Consider the following 19,431-nt stretch of genomic DNA (forward strand, 5'->3'; position numbering starts at 1 on the left):
TCGACTAGAGGGGCGGGGTGAATATGAGATTTTTAGAATTTCATCACTGAGGAAATTCCTTTTTAGGAAATTCCTCACTGATGACTAACTTACAACGGAAACAACAAAAGGATCAGGGGTGCAAAGTATCACTACATCAGTTTTTCAGGGTGAGGAATATGAAAAACAATTTGCACAGTACGCAGGCACGGAGAAAGCAGATGAGGATTAACTCGCGTGAAGAATTTGGGGTTGAGGAATTTCAGAGAAAGTCTTCAGCAAATTCTTCAAACAGTGACAGTGAAAATCATCAACACACAAACTGAGGAATGTAAAGAGTTGAAGAAATAGAACCCCTTTCACAGTGAAGACAGTGGTTGATGACCCAGTTCCAACTGCTGTGATAGTTGTACATCTGGTTTGGAGCGGCTTGGTATTGAAACCAAAACACACACAGTCCCGGGACACATAGTCCCTACCGTATTCTCGTTGGGCTAAGAACACACAGTCCTCGCCCAACACTCGTGGTTAGTCTCCATGGCAGACTTCCAAACCATCACAAACTTGGTCATTTGGCGATCCACAATTGACTGGTGGATTGCTCTAGACCATGACGCCTAACCGTCTAGAGGATGCATAGTCCTCAAAGGTAAAAGGCTTCAGTCCCACACAGGAACAACTTCTTCAGTGATGCTCAATCACTTGGTTTTCGGTTTGTGGTTTGGTGTTTGGGGTATTTCCTCACTAATGAATTACTCTCGAAGACTCTGAGGAATTTGGGTTGCTCTTATGACAAGTGTCAGTTTCTAATGGAGTAGCCAACCAGCTAATGGTTGTGGGGGGCGGCTTTTTATAGCCTGGGAGCATCCCGACATGATTTGACATTAATGCCCTTAAATAATATGACCGTTGGTGTGGATAAGACCAATGATGTGGCGCGACTATCGGTAACGGGCGGGACCTTCAACTATGAGAGTCCTCATGTCTCTCATATTCCTCACTTGAGGCTTTTGGTAGGATCAGGCTTGGGTTGAGCATCATGAGGAAATTCATTCCAATGTGTTACTTTGACCCCCTTTAACAGTACGGTGTTCCTATTACTCAAGTGTGAAGAAAATAAAACAGAAAGGATAAATCTTCATGCTTCAAAGTCTTCAGATTGATTTTCTTCAGGACGCACCGAACTCCTCATTTTAGATATCTTCATGAGGAATATCAATTTCATCACAATTTCTTCTCGATTCTATTCTTCAACTTAATGGGGTCGATATACATTTTTAGCTGAAGATATACATTTTTAGGGGTCGATATTCATCGAATATTTCAAACTCATCAGCGACTTATAGATCCGGTGTACACTCACGAACACATTAGATACTTAACCTATAAGTCTTCAAACCACCAAAATCACTAAGGGGGACTAGATGCACTTACAACCATCAAATGTGACCAAGGGAGTCAATGATTAGGGGGTCCTTGGGCCGCCTACCTGTACTTATGGACCGGACTCTCAGGCATGTTTGACCGTTGGCGGAAGTGTTGGATTCAAGATGGATTCTTCCGAAGACTTGGCGTGTAATCCAAGGAGATGTAGTAATCTACATATTCCTTCTCTGTTGTAACCGACCTTGTGTAAACCCTGACACCCCTCACATCTATAGAAGCCAGGGGACATAGTTCGTAGGACAGATCAAGCTCATTACGATTAGGGTTTGGACCACAACATTGATCTTGCAGTGCATCAATCCTATACTGTGTACTACCTCATCAATAACAAAAAGAGCAGGATGTAGGGTTTTGGCTCTATCAAGAGGGCCCGAACCCGGGTAAAACACAATCCCCATTGTCTCCTGTTACCCATCAACACTAGATTCATCGTTTGGACCCCCTACTCAAGATCGACCGGTTTTGACACCGATATTGGTGCTTCCATTGAGAGCTCCGCTGCAAGATCACAAGAATAATCTATGGCTCACGTCATCACCGACAATGAAATACGCACCGGGGATATCTTCCTTCCTGGGTAGATCTTCACATTCGGCAGTGTTGTGATGCACGTCAATCCCACCGGTCACTTGGACCAGGTCGGAAGGTTAGCCCCCAATCATGAGATTCGGTGCGGGAACTTGGAATTCTTTGCCGATCCTCGGGGAGACCTTATTTGGATAACTTCCCTCCCTAAAGATGATTTAACATCAGAGGAGGTGGGCTTTGTCCTCAAAACGACCCATGCTCAAGCTCCGTTTTCGGATCCCGAATCGGACGCACAATGCGAATCACGTGGAGGTGGCTGCATCCCATGCCCAGATCCAAATACTCCGAAGCTCGCAACGCCCCCGGTTGATCCCATAGGCTCCGGACTCACAGATGCCACGCATATTGAGAAATTAGACAAGCTGCTTGGTCGCATACCGGCCATGGGAGTATCCCATGATCAACCATCGGTCTATGATCAGATCGGGATCAATCCGGACGACATGGAAATACATGTCCCAACAATTACTCACCTAATCACCACTATTGAGGAACCGACGGGGGCTCGCCCTCCCAACCACTGGAAGTCAGGACCGTCCGCGTCCCAATATCCGGTAACCCGGATTCTCAAGCGAACGAGTTGTGCCCCAAGCTGAATTCGGGCTGCGAGTTGTCATGTCGAGCCAGCCATACAGGCCCCAGACCTCGCACTCCAAACTCTACAACGGTTTCTGATACGATAAGTAATACCATAGGAACGCGTGTTGTAAAAACGCCAAAAACATTATCACCCACCTCCCAGTCTAGGAATCATTTGAGCATCGAAGAAGGACCTAGCATACGGGACCTCCATAATGTCACGCAGGTGCAAGGAGAATTTTCCAACACTTCTAGGCCAGATTCGTGCTAAACATAAACCGGATACCGGATTACAACTGCGAGGACATGATAAGATATTTCGGCATAACTGCCACGAAGAGGGAATCTTGAATGCTCTTGCACGTCGGCCTATCCAAAGCCTCACAGAGCTTTCGACATTGATACAAAAATACTGCGCCATGGAAAGTACCTGGCAGTCTCAACAGGTGCAAGTGGAACCAACCCGCACCGAGCAACCCAAAGAAGCTCGAAAAAAACACATACTTTGGTAAACCAAGTAAACGCGGTCCATAAAAAAAGAACAAGCCCCTTGACAGACCTCAAACCGTACTGGATAGGCTATTAGATAGTACTTGCCCCACTCACTCCGCGTTACCTCACATCATCTCAATTCACATGCTTCGAGCTTGTTGGGACGTCAAGCAGGTGGCTAAAAGCGGAGACGATATTCTCGAGGCCCAGTCACACCAAGGGCATTCGCTCGAACCCCCCATAACAATGCCGATGTGCTCACAATTTATGAGACTTTCTCCTTAAATAATCAAAGGAAAAGAGCTCTCCGAGAAGCCGACCAAGTATTTATGGTGGCAGAAGCACACCCATGGACAAACACACCCATCACATTTACGGAGGAAGAAAAGCCCGGAATACGGTCCAACCAAACACCAGCCACATTAGTCCTCAATCCCATTATAGATGGTTTTAAATTATCTAAGGTGCTAACGGATGACGACAGTTGCCTAAATCTCATCTATGAGGATACATTTGAGAAAATGCAGTTCGATCGATCCCGCATAGAACGCGGTAGCAGAACTTTTCCAGGAATCATCCCCGGAAGAGAAGCTTGATGCACGGGTCGGGTCTCCCTCGATTTGGTCTTTGGTACCCATAAGAATTACAGGTCCAAAGATCTCACCTTCCATATCGATCCTTTAAAAGCGTCTATCAGTCCCTCCCCGGGCGGGAGTCCTTCACCAGATTCCAGGCCATACCCCATTGTGGGTACACGAAACTAAAAATGCCCGGACGTAATGGTGTCATTACCCTGACAAGTGATCCAGATAGAGCCCTATGGGCTAAAAATAAAACCGCAGCGCTTGCCCTTGAGGCACTCTCAGAAGCCCTTTTGTCTGAAGAACTGAGAGAACTGAGATCGGTGGTTGTCAGGGACGATGAGACTCTTAGCAAGAGATCCAAGTCCACATCTTTCAAGCCTGCTGACGAAATAGTCAAGTTTCAATTACACCCGACGGACCCTTCCAAAACAATGTCCATTGAAACACAACTTGACCGTGTGATCGATGAAGCACTACGCGAATTCTTGCGTGAAAAATGGGATATATTCCCGTGGCACCCTTTAGACATGCCAGGAATCTCGCAAAGACTGGCCGAGCACATCTTGAACATCATAGACGGCTTCAAACATGTCAAACAAATGTTCTGTCATTTTTCCGAACCCTAGCGTCAAGCCATGGGGACGAAGCTAGGAAAATTGCTCGATGTCGGGTTCATCCACGACATGAAACATCTCGAGTGGATAACAAAACTGGTCATGGTCCCCCAAAAGGACAATTCTTGGCGATTGTGTGTCGATTTCAAATACCTCAACAAGGCCTATCCTAAAAATCATTGATGCCACCACATTAGACGATTGACTCTATTTCCTCGACGCTTACTCCTGATACCATCAAATAAAGATGAAGGAATCCGATCAAGTAGGTAACCGCTTTCATCACTCCCTAGAGGCCATTCTACTTCACCTTTGGGTTAGAAAACGTTGGTTCCACGTATCAACGCATGATTCAAACATGTTTAGAAACACAAATTGGCAAGACAGTTGAGGCATATGTGGATGATGTGGTCGTCAAAGCCAAACACATCTGCCATCTAGTGGACCACCTCCGACAGACTTTTTACAATATCCGATAATACGACATATGAATCAACCCAAAGAAGTGCGTCTTTGGTGTCCCCATAGGTAAACTACTCAGATTCATCATCTTCCATTGGGTAAAAGGGGCCAATCCGGCAAAAATCCGGTCCGCATCCCAATTGGCAAACCCAACGAAGCTGAAACATGTCCAAAAACAAGCAGGTTGCATGGCGACGTTAAGCCGCTTTATCTCCTACCTCGGTGAAAAGGCACTACCGCTCTGTCGCCTACTCAAGCGAACCAAAAACTTCGTGTAGACCGATGAAAGCACATATGCTCCCTTGGTGGTTTTGATAATTCATGACAACATACATTGTCTCTTGGACTAACACTTTTACCCAGTATATTTTAGGTTTAGTCCACAGAGAGCTTTGTCTATAGGATTGAGTGGAGAAGCCCCTTGATAAAGGAAGGACTAGGATTGGATAAAGCTTCAAGCAAGAAGACTCTTCCTTTTACACTTTGTGATAAATCACATTTGAGTCCATAGGAAAGCCAATACTATTAAAATGGGATGAGGTCTTATGATGAATTGGTTACTCAAGTGCTTAGAGTTAGCCACCAAAAATACTCAGCCACTCTTCCACAAACTATATCTGTCCCAAGCCAAATATCCAAAATCGGTGCCACCAACATTTATCACTCGGCCCTACCAATTTCAGACGTACACAGATCCCAACCAAACTCTACCATTTCGGTGCAACCGAAACTGCATCGGTGCTACCGAGTTCAGGTGACCAACTTTCTGTTGCCTCGGTACACCAAATCGAAATTTCCGAGTTTGAGTATCGGTGTCACCGAGTTGTGTCATCTGACCGTTAGTCACCTTTTCGGTACCACCGAGTTGTGTATATTGGTTCCATCGAGATTCAAAGTTGCTACTTTTGAGCAAGCATGTACCACTGAGTTTGTAACTTCGGTGTCACCGAGTTGGTCAATTATGGTGTAACGGTTGGATTTTGGGGGTTGCCTATATATACCCCTCCACCTACCTCTCATTCGTAGAGGAAGCACTCAGAACACACACTTCATTGCCAGATCCATTTTTCTGAGAGAGAGCCACCTACTCGTCTGTTGAGATGAAGAGATTCCATTCCAACAATTTGAACCTTGATTTCTAGCCTCCCCAAGTTGCTTTCCACAAGATCAATCTCTCCTACCCCTGCCAAATCCGAGAGAGTGATTGAGTGTTGATGAGACTATCTTTAGAAGCACGAGAGCAAGGAGTTCATCGTTCTACTACATCTATTACCTTTTGGAGGGTGGTGCCTCCTAGATTGGTTAGGCGTTGCTTGGGAGCCTCCTACTTCATGTTGTGGAGTTGAACCAAGATGTTTCTAAGGGCAAGGAGATCGCCTACTTCGTGAAGATCTATCGTGAGTGAGGCTAGTCCTGTGTGGATGGAAGCTGTGGTGGAATAGACAAGGCCTTTTCTTCGTTGACCCCTTGTGGGTGGAGCCCTCCGTGGACTCTTGCAACCGTTACCCTCCGTTGGTTGAAGTCTCCGCTAACATGGACGTACGATAGCGCCACCTATCGGAACCATGCCAAAAATTGCGATGTCACTTCTTCACGTTTGATCTTCCTAAACTCTAATCCTTACTAGATGTGCAAAGTCTTTAATTTTCTGCTGCCATATTTGTTGACTAGCATGTGTACGGTGCATTAGACTTGTTAGAATCGCTAAAATCTGCCAACCATTAATTTTGGAAAAGGCTAGGATTTTAATTGTGCAAGTAGTCTATTCACCCCCCGTGTAGACCCCTCTTTTATCGATCTGTCAATTGGTATTAGAGAAAGGTCTCCAAAACCTTGGTTTAATCACCATTGGAGGAAGATGGATATGCCTAGCTTGGGGAATATTTTAGACAATGAAAATGTGAAATTCTTGATATATTTGATAAATTACATTTGCGCAAGTATGTTGAATATCCCTATGAGCCTCCCATCGGTTATTTGCATCATTCTCACGATGAAGAACTTGACATGCTTGGTAATCTTAAAACTGTTAATCTAATCATTAGAGGACTGCCAAGTAATGTGCTTAATCAAATGCAAAATTTTGAGTGTGCTCACACTTTATGGAAAGACTTAGAGTAAAGATATCCCAACTATTCACTAAAAAATCTTGAGATCATTTTCCATAAATGCATTGCCTTTCACAAAATGAAGCAACCAATCCTAATTTTGATAAATGCCTTTTTGAGCTTCGTGACCTCATGAGTGCCAAAGGAGATGTCATTACCATTAACAATGTCATTGTTGAAGCTATTCTAATGCATAAATATGAACATTGTCATAGTCAAAATTCTAATGAAATTCCTGTTTCCTATGATGAGGGTATTTCGTCCGATGACGACAATGTGGACCATGGCTACTACGATGAAGATGAAGGGTTTGACACCGAGTACGAGAAGACCATGAGGAACCTTAGTCTTATGGCTAACCTTAGAGACTACATGGACAGATGAAAGGAGTGGGTTCTCGACAGTGGATGCACCGATCACATGACTGGAGATAAATACATGTTCTGAGATCATACCAAACCGTGGACCTCGAAGGTATGTGACCTTTGGAGAGAACTCCAAGGGTAAGGTACTTGGTCTTGGTAAGGTGGCCACATATCAAGATAGTTCTATTCAAAATGTCATGCTTGTTGAATCCCTTGATTAAAATCTTCTTTCTGTATCTAGACTAGCAGATTTTGGTTTCAATGAGCTATTAACGGAAGTTGATTGCCAAGTGTTCCGTCGTGATAATCATAACATGGTCTTTACTAGTTTCCCTAGAGGCGATCTATACATTGTCAATTTCACTAAAAAATCCAAACCCCATACATGTCTTCTTGCTAAATCTTCTAAAGGTTGGTTGTGGCATATAAGGTTAGGACATGTAGGTATGTGTAACCTTGACAGGCGTATCAAAGGTGATCATATTCTTGGTGTTAGAAAGGTTATCTTTGACAAATAGAGATAGTGTAGTGCTTGTCAAGCAAGAAAGCAAGTTGGTGGAAGTAATCCCGTGAAGAACATCATGACTAGAAGAAAGCCACTCGAGTTGCTTCACATGGATCTCTTTGGTCCCAATGCTTACAAGAGCCTCGATGGAAACTCTTATGGTCTAGTCATTGTTGATGATTTTTCTAGATTCACGTGGGTATTCTTTCTTGATGATAAGTTGTAGGTACAACAGATCTTCAAGAACTTCGCTCAGAAAGATCAAAATCAATTTGAAGTGAAGATCAAGAAAGTTCAGAGCGTCAACGGAACGGAGTTCAAGAACACTAATGTGGATACTTTTCTTGATGAAGAAGGTATCTCAGTGTCACACCTTGTTTTTACCTTACTTCAATTGGAGCCTCTTCAAAAATCTGAGTTTATTATAACTTTTTAAGCAAGTGCTATGAGTGCCATGATTTCCATTGTATGTTTATATGCTTGAGTGAGTGGATCTAAAAACAATATTTTTCTAACATGATATTTCCAAAAAGATCATTTTCTCATTTTTGACTATTTCAAAACCTTGCTTTGGGTTTGCATTACAAGACCCTGATTCCAAGGGAGTGCCTTCACCCAAAGATTGTATTATGGTTTTAGCACTATTTTTACTCTCCAAAATCATAAAATATTTATTTTATAAAATATTTTTCTATTTTTTTTGCATGTCCTTTTCCGAGGCCAGAAATGATATTTCTGGATGGAAAATTACTTTTCTGCATTAGAAAAATCTGAGGAAATTTGGAGATACTCAAAGGACATATATTTTCCATACATATGTTTTCAACCCCTATTTATGTTCAAAATATTTGAGTCAATCCTTGAAAACCTATTCTCTCTGTTTTGACATTTTGAAATATTTCCTTTCCAGAAAATTTCAGTATGCTTCCCAAGCTATGTTTGGTGTTCATGCCAAGTTTCACCTCATTCCAAGGTCATTTGGTTCACCAAATAATTCCAAAACCCTCTTTGTCCAGAATCAAGCTGAAGCAACTCTACATAGCAAAGTTTGTCCAAATGGCTTGAAACTCTGTAGGAGTGCTCAACACCCCAAATGAAGAGTCCGTGCCAAAAATTGGATCTATGTGGATTGATTTACCCATATTCCCTTTTGAAAGGACAATACTGCCCATTTGGGGGTGATTTCAAGTTTGCATTGCCAAACTTGTCCAATGGAGCTCAAATTTGGTGAAGCATCGTATTTTTGCATCAAACCCAATCCTGTTAACTTTCATAACCAGTGGTGAAGTGTAGCTACCCCAAACACCTGTCGAACACCTTCTGCCAACTTGGTAAAACAACACTTATCTCACTCTACATCCACACCCTTTCCACTAAACTCTTAGTGCAGGTTCCCAGCACCACTCCTCAACTGCAGACGGGTGGCCCCTCTCTGGTTCCAAGTAGAAGAGACAAAATCTCCATTCTAGTTTCTGGTTCAAGACTGGCATCTCCTCTCCAAGCTCTTACTTTGACCAGCAATGAGACCCTTGGCTCTCAAACGACTAGGGATCATCCAACCCAACCCCCAGACACACCAGACGCAGCCAAAAGACCCTAGAGCACGCCAACATGCTGTGGCATGCCAAAACTGCGCTCTGGCACGCTACAGGGCAAACCCGAGGCAAAGGTGGCCAGCCCCGACCGGTTCTCACCACCCCTCGGTGTCTCTCCGCATCTCCGACAACCCACCTAAATTAGGGCAGCCTCAGGGCCCCTCCTCCCCCTCTCTTCTGGCCAGGGCGACGCATGCCCCCGCGCGCCAGATCCTGCCAGAAGAACGTGGCCACGCAGCTCGCGCGCGCCACATCCTCTCACTCTCTCCCGTTGAGTCTCTGGGTCTCAAACCACGTTCGCAAGACCGCGGCATCGACCCGGAGCTCTTTCTCCCCCTACAGCAGCCGTGGTGAGACCACGAGCGCACTCCCGCGCGGTGCATCGTTGTTGGCCTATAAATAGGCCTCCCCTTCGCTCCAGCACCATCACACCTCTCCTACAGACCTTCAATCAAGCCCCTAGCCACCCCATTCGAGCATAGAGAGCTCCGGTGCTCGAGATTAACCGAGGCCCCGCCGCTTCGGACCTCCGTCGATGTCGGGCTACAGGCCAGCTCTCGCGCTCCTCTCACCTCCTCCTTGACGGTAGTGAGCTCATGGAGCTTCCCCACCTCTTTCTCCGGGCGAATCCCTTCCCATAGCACCCAGCTCGACCACCTCCCTTAGCATCTCCGCCACGGCCACCTCGTCGCCGGTGACCCAGGGCCTCCCAGTCATTCCGTCGACCACGAGCAGGTAGGCGGCGATGCGGAGGTTTCATTCTTGCCGTCGTTGGGGGCATGAGGGTCTCGGTGTTGCCACCGGCGTGCCTCCCCTCCCCTCTGTCCAGATGAGGAAAACGACCCCGGCACACATGCCCCACCTGTCGGTGGCCCATCTCTCCCCCTCTCTCCTCTCTCTGCTACTGACTGCAGGGGCCCGCGCGTCAGGTTTGAAACTGACAGCGCGCGCGCCTAGTCTGCTGGGTGGCTGATCGACCAGTTGGCCAGTTGGGCCGGCCCAGCCACTGGCCGAGCCAGGCCAGTGCTGAGCCCCCTTTTTTACTTTTATTTTTATTCTGTTTTAAAAATATTTTTACAGAATTTGTTATTTAATCAAATTTAATTATTTTTCCACCACAATTCTTCTAAAAATATGTAGAAATTTAATAGAGCTGTTACACAAATTCTTATGACAACTTTTCTGCATAGTTATAAATAAAAGGCTTATTTTGAATATTTTAACTCCCGTTAATTGGATTTTAAAAATAATCTTTTCTTCAAAACGAGAGAGAAATATTTTTAAAACTATAATATAGATTTATTAGAATAGGATAACATTTTTGAAGTGAGTTTCTACTCTGTTTTTGAGTGAGCTACTTATTTTATTATTATTATCACGAAGATAGATTCCGCGTTTAACGAAGGAGTTGGACTCGAAGACCTCGGATACCTAGCTGATAAAGGCAAGCAGCCCTTTGAGATACCTAGTTTGAGCAAAATATTATTTGCATGCCAAGTAGAGTAATATTCCCGTTGCATATGATCATGAGTATTTGGTAAATCATCGGCATGATGTTACTGATGGCTCCTCTGGAGCTCTTGCGTTTGAGCATCATCCTACCACCTATGAGGGTCACGATAATATTATGTTGACAAGTAGACATAGAGCTACGCATAGTAGAAGCATAAGCATGATAATGGTAAATATGATATCAAAGGTTTTACGAAAATCCCGTCGGGTGCCACTATTACCCGAGGGCGATGATGTTGAGTTGGTGGCCACTTGTGGAGAAGTGGTGCAGTGGGTATATTTTGGTGTGAGTGGTTTCGTAAACAGGATTAGATTTATGATGTGTCGGCCATCTCAACCCTACATGTACGACCACGATAACCCTTTATGGGTCTGGGCTTTGTTCATTACTTTGGTCGATACTAGGAAAGCGGCCACATTACTAGTGGCGGGAGTGATATATGGTCACTCTCGTGATGGGGTCGTACCAGGTAGGACGACTATGCCGTTTTTATGTGTACCAGGCACACCGTTGGTCCCCGCTTGGATGATACGGTCTAGAGTCGGTGCTCGTAAGACGTACATCATGTGGGCTGGGTACCAATCGAGTGCACCTCCTTGTCTAATGTCATCAGGGGAAAGGAAATGATCGGGTACTTACCTCGGGTATATTATATACCAAGAGTCGTGGATGACACGGAAGTTTCCCGAATCTCCTGGATACAACGTACAACCTTTGTAGAGTATAAAACTATTTGAATATCCGTCTCCATGGTCAAGGACAGTTGCGTAATCCTTCTTAAACTACGTCTAGTTGTTTCCGCATAAACCAAGTGTGCGTGTGTTCAAAGGTGTTACCAGAAGAGTTGATATGACCAAGTTTGGTGACTTGGCATATCGGGTGAACCCGAACTGTTCAACCCTCAACAGATATGTTGATATGTGTCACCTATTCTCTTAAATATCATATAGCTTATGATGAATATCCATACCCGTCGATGATCATGTTTATTTACATTCCACTCACTTTCCACCAATGCTGCATATCTCTTATTATCATACCAACCGCATTATATATATCATGGGATCTTTGCGAGTACATTCAAAGTACTCACTGGCTTGCAATTGGTCATGTTTTTGAACATACATGGAAGGACCGGAGTTTTGAGAAGAATTCGTCATCATAGACAGACACGCGAACTAGGATGCTTCCCAGTCAGAATGCCTGTTGGTGAAGGCTGATGGCATGGTCTCCCGTTTATTATCAAGATTCCCGCTAGTAGTTATATCGGTGTGATTGGCCTTATAGGCCCTACCTATGTGAGACTTGACCATGATGGTCATTTGTTGTATTAAACGGTATGTTGGATGTTCAGTATCTGTGTGTTCGGTGAACATTGATCTCCGGGATCACTGAGCACGTTCATTCAACAATCTCGACTCGTAAGTCAGGGTCCCCAAGAGCTGGTAACAGAGCCATCATGACTATAGGAAGACTTAGGTAGCATGGACAATAGCCGAGACGATTAGTACACTCAGTCCTTGCACTTGAGATATTCTACACCCTACTACTATTTTGTACCACCCAAAAATTTCTAACCCTCTCCTATAAAACCTTGTAGATGGCCGTCGTACCTGAGATGCTTCTAGAAACTGGCTTTCCCTTGCTTTTGGGAGACATCCTTGAGAAGTGTCAAGTATGCCACACGCCCATCGTCCTCTACCACGAGCACTGGGTCAACGCTGTCACAAAGGAATATCACGTGGACGTGATAGTGAAGGCAAACGACTCCCCAACTAGTTGGTTCTTTGAAGGACCACATATGGAGAATTTGATGTTGGCCATGGAGACAGCAGCACGAGTGGCGCTCGTACATCTCCGCGATATCCTTCCCGGGATGGCCGACGAGCAGGCTACTCGTCACCTGCCTTTTGTTATGGACATGATTGACGGGAGCTGGACACTCAACCCATCCCCGGAAGATGGCACACCACTCAGGTTTCAGACCTACTACAACCTCTCCGCCGACACGCTGACTCACCTTCTGATCAAGGAATCCGTGATGCTTCGCCAAGAACTACACCAAGTCAAGGACCTACTTTGCCTGGAAAAGATGAAGACCCGCAAGGTCAAGAAAGAAGGAGCACCCGGAGGGCAGCCTGCTATTGCCTTTCGATGCGGGATACCACCGCTCCAGGACACTCCTATACAGAGTCGCCGTGTGGCCGCGGAAGAATACACAGAGCTCCTCACCACTTTTCCAACAAAGCGACGACGTCATGGACCTCTTCCATCTCCCACACCTCCGAAGGAAGAAGGCACCAACGAGGATGAAGACGAAGACCCTGTAGAACCTGCATACCAGACCGAGCAGTCTGCCACTTAGAGGAACGTCTTAGGCAAGTTAAGAGTCTCCCGAGCGAAGTCGAACTCATGTATCGGTTCATGAGAACCACGAGTGTTGTGTGCTTCCTGTTCATGTTTGATGCAAGCCGCATTTCTGCCTTAGGCAGCTTGTAAGCGACTACATCACTTATTTTAATTAAGTATTGCATTAGTATCCTCAAAACTTTTTGTCTCTCACACTTGCACGGTACCGAGCCCCCTTATTTAGGAGCATGATCCCTTATGATTTCCCGACCACTTCGGATTATTGACCTGCCTGCTCCCAAACAGGATGGTGATTTCTACCCGCACTAGCACCTTCGGGAACCCCAACACTCGCACTTCTAGCCAGCAGCCAGGAACCGGTGGGTCTGCCCAAGCTGGAGAACACCCCGAGCAGCAACAATGCAACATTCCCCCGCGACCGCCTCCTCCGGAGAGCATGATCGTGGCTTAGTTCCTCCAGGCCCTCCGAGAGGAACGTCAAGCCAACAATGCTGCCATCCAACAGATGGTTGAAGTCTTAGTGAACAATCCACTGCAGAACGAAAATGGCAACAATCGCTCCACTCTGTCCGAGTTATGAGGACTATGATAACCCACAAGTATAGGGGATCGCAACAGTTTTCGAGGGTAGAGTATTCAACCCAAATTTATTGATTCGAAACAAGGGGAAGCCAAAGAATATTCTCAAGTATTAGAAGTTGAGTTGTCAATTCAACCACACCTGAAAGATTTAGTATCTACAACAAAGTATCATTAGCAAGGTAGTATGATAGTAGCAGTAGCAATAGTAACCAGTAGCAGTAAAGTGACAGCAGTAGCAACAAAGTAACAGAAGTAGCAACAGAGTAACAAGTAGCAGCAGTGACAACAGTAGCAGCAAAGTAACATAGCAAGGACCAGTAGGAAAAGACTCGTAGGCATTGGATCGGTGATGGATGATTATGATGGATGGTATTCATCATGCAACCGTTATAACACGGAGAGATATGTAACTAGCTCCAGTTCGTCAATGTAATGTAGGCATGTATTCCGTATGTAGCCATACATACTTAGGGAAAAGAACTTGCATGCCATCTATTGTCCATCCCTCCCGTGGCAGCGGGGTCCTAATGGAAACTATGGGATATTAAGGTTCTCCTTTTAATAAAGAACCGGACCAACGCATTAACACTTAGTGAATACATGAACTCCTCATACTATGGTCATCTCCGGGAGTGGTTCCGGCTATTGTCACTCCGGGGTTGCCGGGTCATAACACATAGTAGGTGACTACAACTTACAAGATAGGATCAGGAGCACACATATATTGGCGACAACATAATAGGTTTAGATCTGAAATCATGGCACTCGGGCCCTAGTGACAATCATTAAGCATGGCAAAGTAGTAGCAACATCAATCTCAGAACATAGTGGATACTAGGGATCAATCCCCGTCAAAACTAACTCAATTACATGATAGATCTCATCCAACCCATCACCGTCCAGCAAGCCTACGATTAGATTACTCACGAATGGTGAAGAGCATCATGGCGATGAAGGAAGGTTGCTGATGAGGATGACGACGATCTCCCCTCTCCGGAGCCCAGAACGGACTCTAGATCTGCCCTCCAAAGGAAGAACAGGAGGTGGCGGCGCCTCCGTATCGTAAAACGCGATGAACTCTTCTTCTTGATTTTTTCCGGACGAAAGGGACTAAATAGAGCTGAGATTGGAGGTGGTGGAGCAAAGTGGGCCCCACAAGCTTGCTAGGCGCGGCCAGGGGGGCCCGCGCCTGGTGGGCTTGTGGGCTCCACGCTCCACTTCCTCCATTGATTCTTGCGCCAGTATTTTTTACATATTCCAAAAAAATTCTCCGTAAATTTCTAGGACATTCCGAGAACTTTTATTTCTGCGCAAAAAACAACACCAAGGCAATTATGCTGAAAACAGCGTTAGTCCGGGTTAGTTCCATTCAAATCATGCAATTTAGAGTCCAAAACAAGGGCAAAAGATTTTGGAAAAGTAGATACGATGGAGACGTATCAACTCCCCCAAGCTTAAAACCTTGCTTGTCCTCAAGCAATTTAGTTGACAAACTGAAAGAGACAAAAGAAAACTTTTACGAACTCTGTTTGATCTTGTTGTTGCAACTATGTCTAACTCATAACCAGAATTTCAGCAAGATCACAAGCTAACCACATAAGCAAATGGCATCTAGGTCTCACGGTAAACTCATATCAATGGCATAATCAACTAGCGAGAAAATAATAATAAGTTTCAAACGTCAACATTTCAATCAAAATAATCATGAAGAAGTACGAACAGGTGGTATCTTGCTAGCTCTTTCTGAGACCGCAAAACATAAATGTAGAGCACCTTCAAAGACCAAGGGCTGACTAAACATTGAAATTCAAGGCAAAGAAGATACAGTCACAGTCATACTCAATCACAGTTAAAAGCAAAGCATAAAAATGACAAAGGTGCTCTTTAATTGGTGCTTTTATAAGAAGAGGATGACTCAACAGGAACATAAATAGATAGGCCCTTCGCAGAGGGAAGCATTGATTTGCAGAGGTGCCAGAGCTCAAGCTTTGGAAAGAGAGATAATAATTTTGGGTGGCATGCTTTCATTGTCAACGCAATGACCAAGAGTTCTCACCATCTTCCACGCTACACATGCTATAGGCGGTTCCCAAACAGAAAAGTAAAGTTTTGACTCCCCCACCACCGATCAATCACACTCCATGACTAGCCGAATACTCAGGTGCCGTCCTTACCAACATCAATCCAGGGGGAGTTTTGTTTGCAATTATCTTTACGATTTGAGCATGGAACTGGGCATTCCAATTACCGGCCCCTTTCTCGTGAATGATAGTGAATAAACACATATCGAGGATAACACGCCTAGCATGGAAATACTGATAGCCCCTGTCACGACATGAGCGGTTCAGGCATGCAAAACAGATTATTTATTGAAGATTTAGAGAGTGGCACATGCAAATTTACTTGGAACGACACATAGATACCGCATATAGGTAGGTATGGTGGACTCATATGGAACAACTTTGGGTTTGTGGAAGTGGATGTACAAGCAGTATTCCCGCTTAGTACAAGTGAAGGCTAGCAAAAGACTGGGAAGCCACCAACTAGAGAGAGATAACAGTCATCAAAATGCATTGAGATTAACCAACAATGAGTGCAAGCATGAGTAGGACATAAATCACCATGAACATGCGCCAAGTCAAGCCACTTGAATCATTCAAAGGAGGATACCATCCTATCATACTACATCATAGTATCTCAAAATTCATGTTGGCATCCAAGATAAACCATTATAAGCTCCTAGCTAATTAAGAATGGCATCAGAAACTATGATCTCTAAGTTGTCATTGCAAACATGTTTCTCTCACAACAAAGCTGAACTAGGAACGATGAGCTAGTCATATTTACAAAAACAAAATAGATCCAACTTTTCCAGGCTCTGTCACTTCATCATATATCGTCATTATTGCCTTTCACTTGCACGACCGAATGCTGTGAACAATAATAAGAGTGCTCGTGCATTGGACTAAGCTGGAATCTGCAAGCAAACACAAAGGAGAAGACAAAGTAATATGGCTCTTTAACAGATAAATAGATATGCATGCGAGAGCCACTAAACATTGTAACCATGGTCTTCTACCTTGACCCAAAGAAAAAGAAAACTATTTACATGGGAAAGCTCCCAACAAGCAAAAGAATAAAAGAAAATCTTCTTGGGTTTTCTCAAACTAGACACACACACGAAGAAAACGAGAAAAAGAACTACACTAGCATGGATGATAGAGTGGCAAAGTGTGAACACCGACTATCAAAGTGAAAGTGTAAGCAAGAATATAAAGTCGGTGAGAAACACGTACTCCCCCAAGCTTAGGCTTTTGGCCTAAGTTGGTATACTCCCAAGGAGGGAAATAACCAGCTCCGGGGTACTCCAGAGTGTACTAAGGGTACCACTGCTGTGTGAGCTCCTCTGGCTCCCACTGATAAACTAGCATCTGGTACTCGACTGGTGTCTCGGGCACGGGCACCTATGGTGGGCTATGCCCCAATATGCATAGATGTCCAAGGGCATAATAATGTACCTACCAGTATGAAGATGGAACAAAGAGGGAGCAGGCAAAGTAATAGTCTCACGAGTACCCTGACTAAATACCAGGTTATAAATCATCCTTCTATTTATATCTCTATCAAGAAAGTCATGGCAAACCATGCTATCATAATCTAGATATGTCTCAGGAAGAAGAATCTCTTCTTCCTCCTCCAGTATAATAGGTATCTCAAAATGTCTAGCAAGACGAGTAGCATAGATACCTCCATAGACAACGCCTTTAGAATGGTTCGTGTTCAACCGTTGAGCTACTATAGCGCCCAAGCTATAAGTTTTGTCATTATAAAGGGCTTCGCGGAAGACCGCAATATCTGGGGAGCTAAGGGACCCAGCTTTCCCACGACCAATCCAACATTTTCCCATGAATAATGAGAAGTACTGAAGCACGGGAAAATGTATGCTAGCTGCTCTAGCGCAAGACACTCCTCTCTCCTCTCCTACAGTAATAGTATCTATAAAAGCCTCCAACTCCCGTGGAGGAGGTTCATGAATATCCCCAACAAAAGGCAATTTGCAAACATTGCAAAAATCCCGGAGTGACATGCGCTGCGGGATATCATATAGTTTGAACTCAACCATAGGAGGATTCTTCCTTGGATAGAAGTTAAAGCTTTGCACGAAAATATTAGTGAGGAGGAGATATTGCGGACACTTATCTTCAACGAAGGCGGTAAGGCCTGCATTCTCCACCAAGTAGGAATAGTCCTCATAAAGTCCAACGGTAAGAACACATCGCTTGGCCACTCGCACGCTTGAACTTCTGCAACTCGAGGGACCGGATACTTGGGTTTCTTCTTCTCACTTCCGCATCCTTGGGGTCACGGCTTGAAGAGCCTCTTAAGAACCTCCTCATATTTTCCTTATTCTATCTCTGAAAATTTCTGAAATTTTAGTGACTCTAAGGAAAAGTGAGTAAGGCCCAACGAAACTTGTAGCAGCTACTCCCACAATTGCCTAGGGGCCATATTACGCATGAAAACTACTTGGGACCAACTAATATTAGCATGCAAAGCTCAAGAGCAGGGTCACCAAGGCAGCAAAAATACGCGATGTATAAGGCACTAGAGCAAAAACTAATTGGACTAATGGACGAGTCACTTACCAAGGAGCAATTTCCCCAAAACAGCTTGGTGAATGGTGCTTTGCACAAGGAGATCAAAAATCCTAGCAAGAAGAGCAAGAACACGGGTTTGAGTTGCGAAACGATTTTTTCTGGAGGTAGGAGAAGCAGATGGGAGCTAGAATGAGTGGAGGGGGTGCACGTGGGCCCCACAAGCCTGGGTGGCGCGGCGAGGGGGCTGCCCGCGCCTCTAGGGATGTGGCCCACTGGTGCAGCCCCCTGACTAGCACTTCGTCTCAGTATTTTTCAAAAATTCCAGAAAAAATCATACTTGATTTTCACGGCATTCGGAGAACTTTTATTTTCGGGGTACTTTTCTACGGGACGCTAAAAGGAGAAAACAGGAGACACTAAAGCTAAATCTATCATTTTTCTTCTAAGCGAAGGTGAAAGCTTGGAACAGAGGTTTGTGACTCCTCGATTCATCCATCTCATGGTCATCGAAAGAAATCCGTCAATGAGGTTGATCAAGTCTCCTTGACAAACTTTTTTGAATCGCAAAAGGAAACGTTGAATTTTCGAATAGTCACTAGGTTACCTCAATGGGGATGTGCATCTCCCCAACAAGCAAATCATACCTCATCTTGACAGTAGGCATAGGGCATTCAAAGCTCCCAATAAGAATCGATGAAGTTTTTTCAATATCATTGATGCAATGTACTCGATATTGTTTCTTCGGAAAGTGCACCGTATGCTCATTACCATTGACATGGAAAGTGACATTGCCTTTGTTGCAATCTATAACAGCCCCTGCAGTGTTTAAAAAGGGTCTTCCAAGGATGACTGCCATGGCATCGTCCTCGGGAATATCTAGGAGAACAAAGTCCATCAAGATAGTAGCGTTAGCAACTACAACAGGCACATTCTTGCAAATGCTGATAGGGAAAGCAGTTGACTTGTCGACCATTTGCAGAGAGATTTCAGTGGGTGTCAACTTTTCCAGTTGAAGCCTACGATAAAGAGAGAGAGAGAGGCATAACACTAA

This window comes from Hordeum vulgare, chromosome 7H, assembly GCF_904849725.1.
Source record: "Hordeum vulgare subsp. vulgare chromosome 7H, MorexV3_pseudomolecules_assembly, whole genome shotgun sequence".
NCBI classification, from domain to species: domain Eukaryota; kingdom Viridiplantae; phylum Streptophyta; class Magnoliopsida; order Poales; family Poaceae; genus Hordeum; species Hordeum vulgare.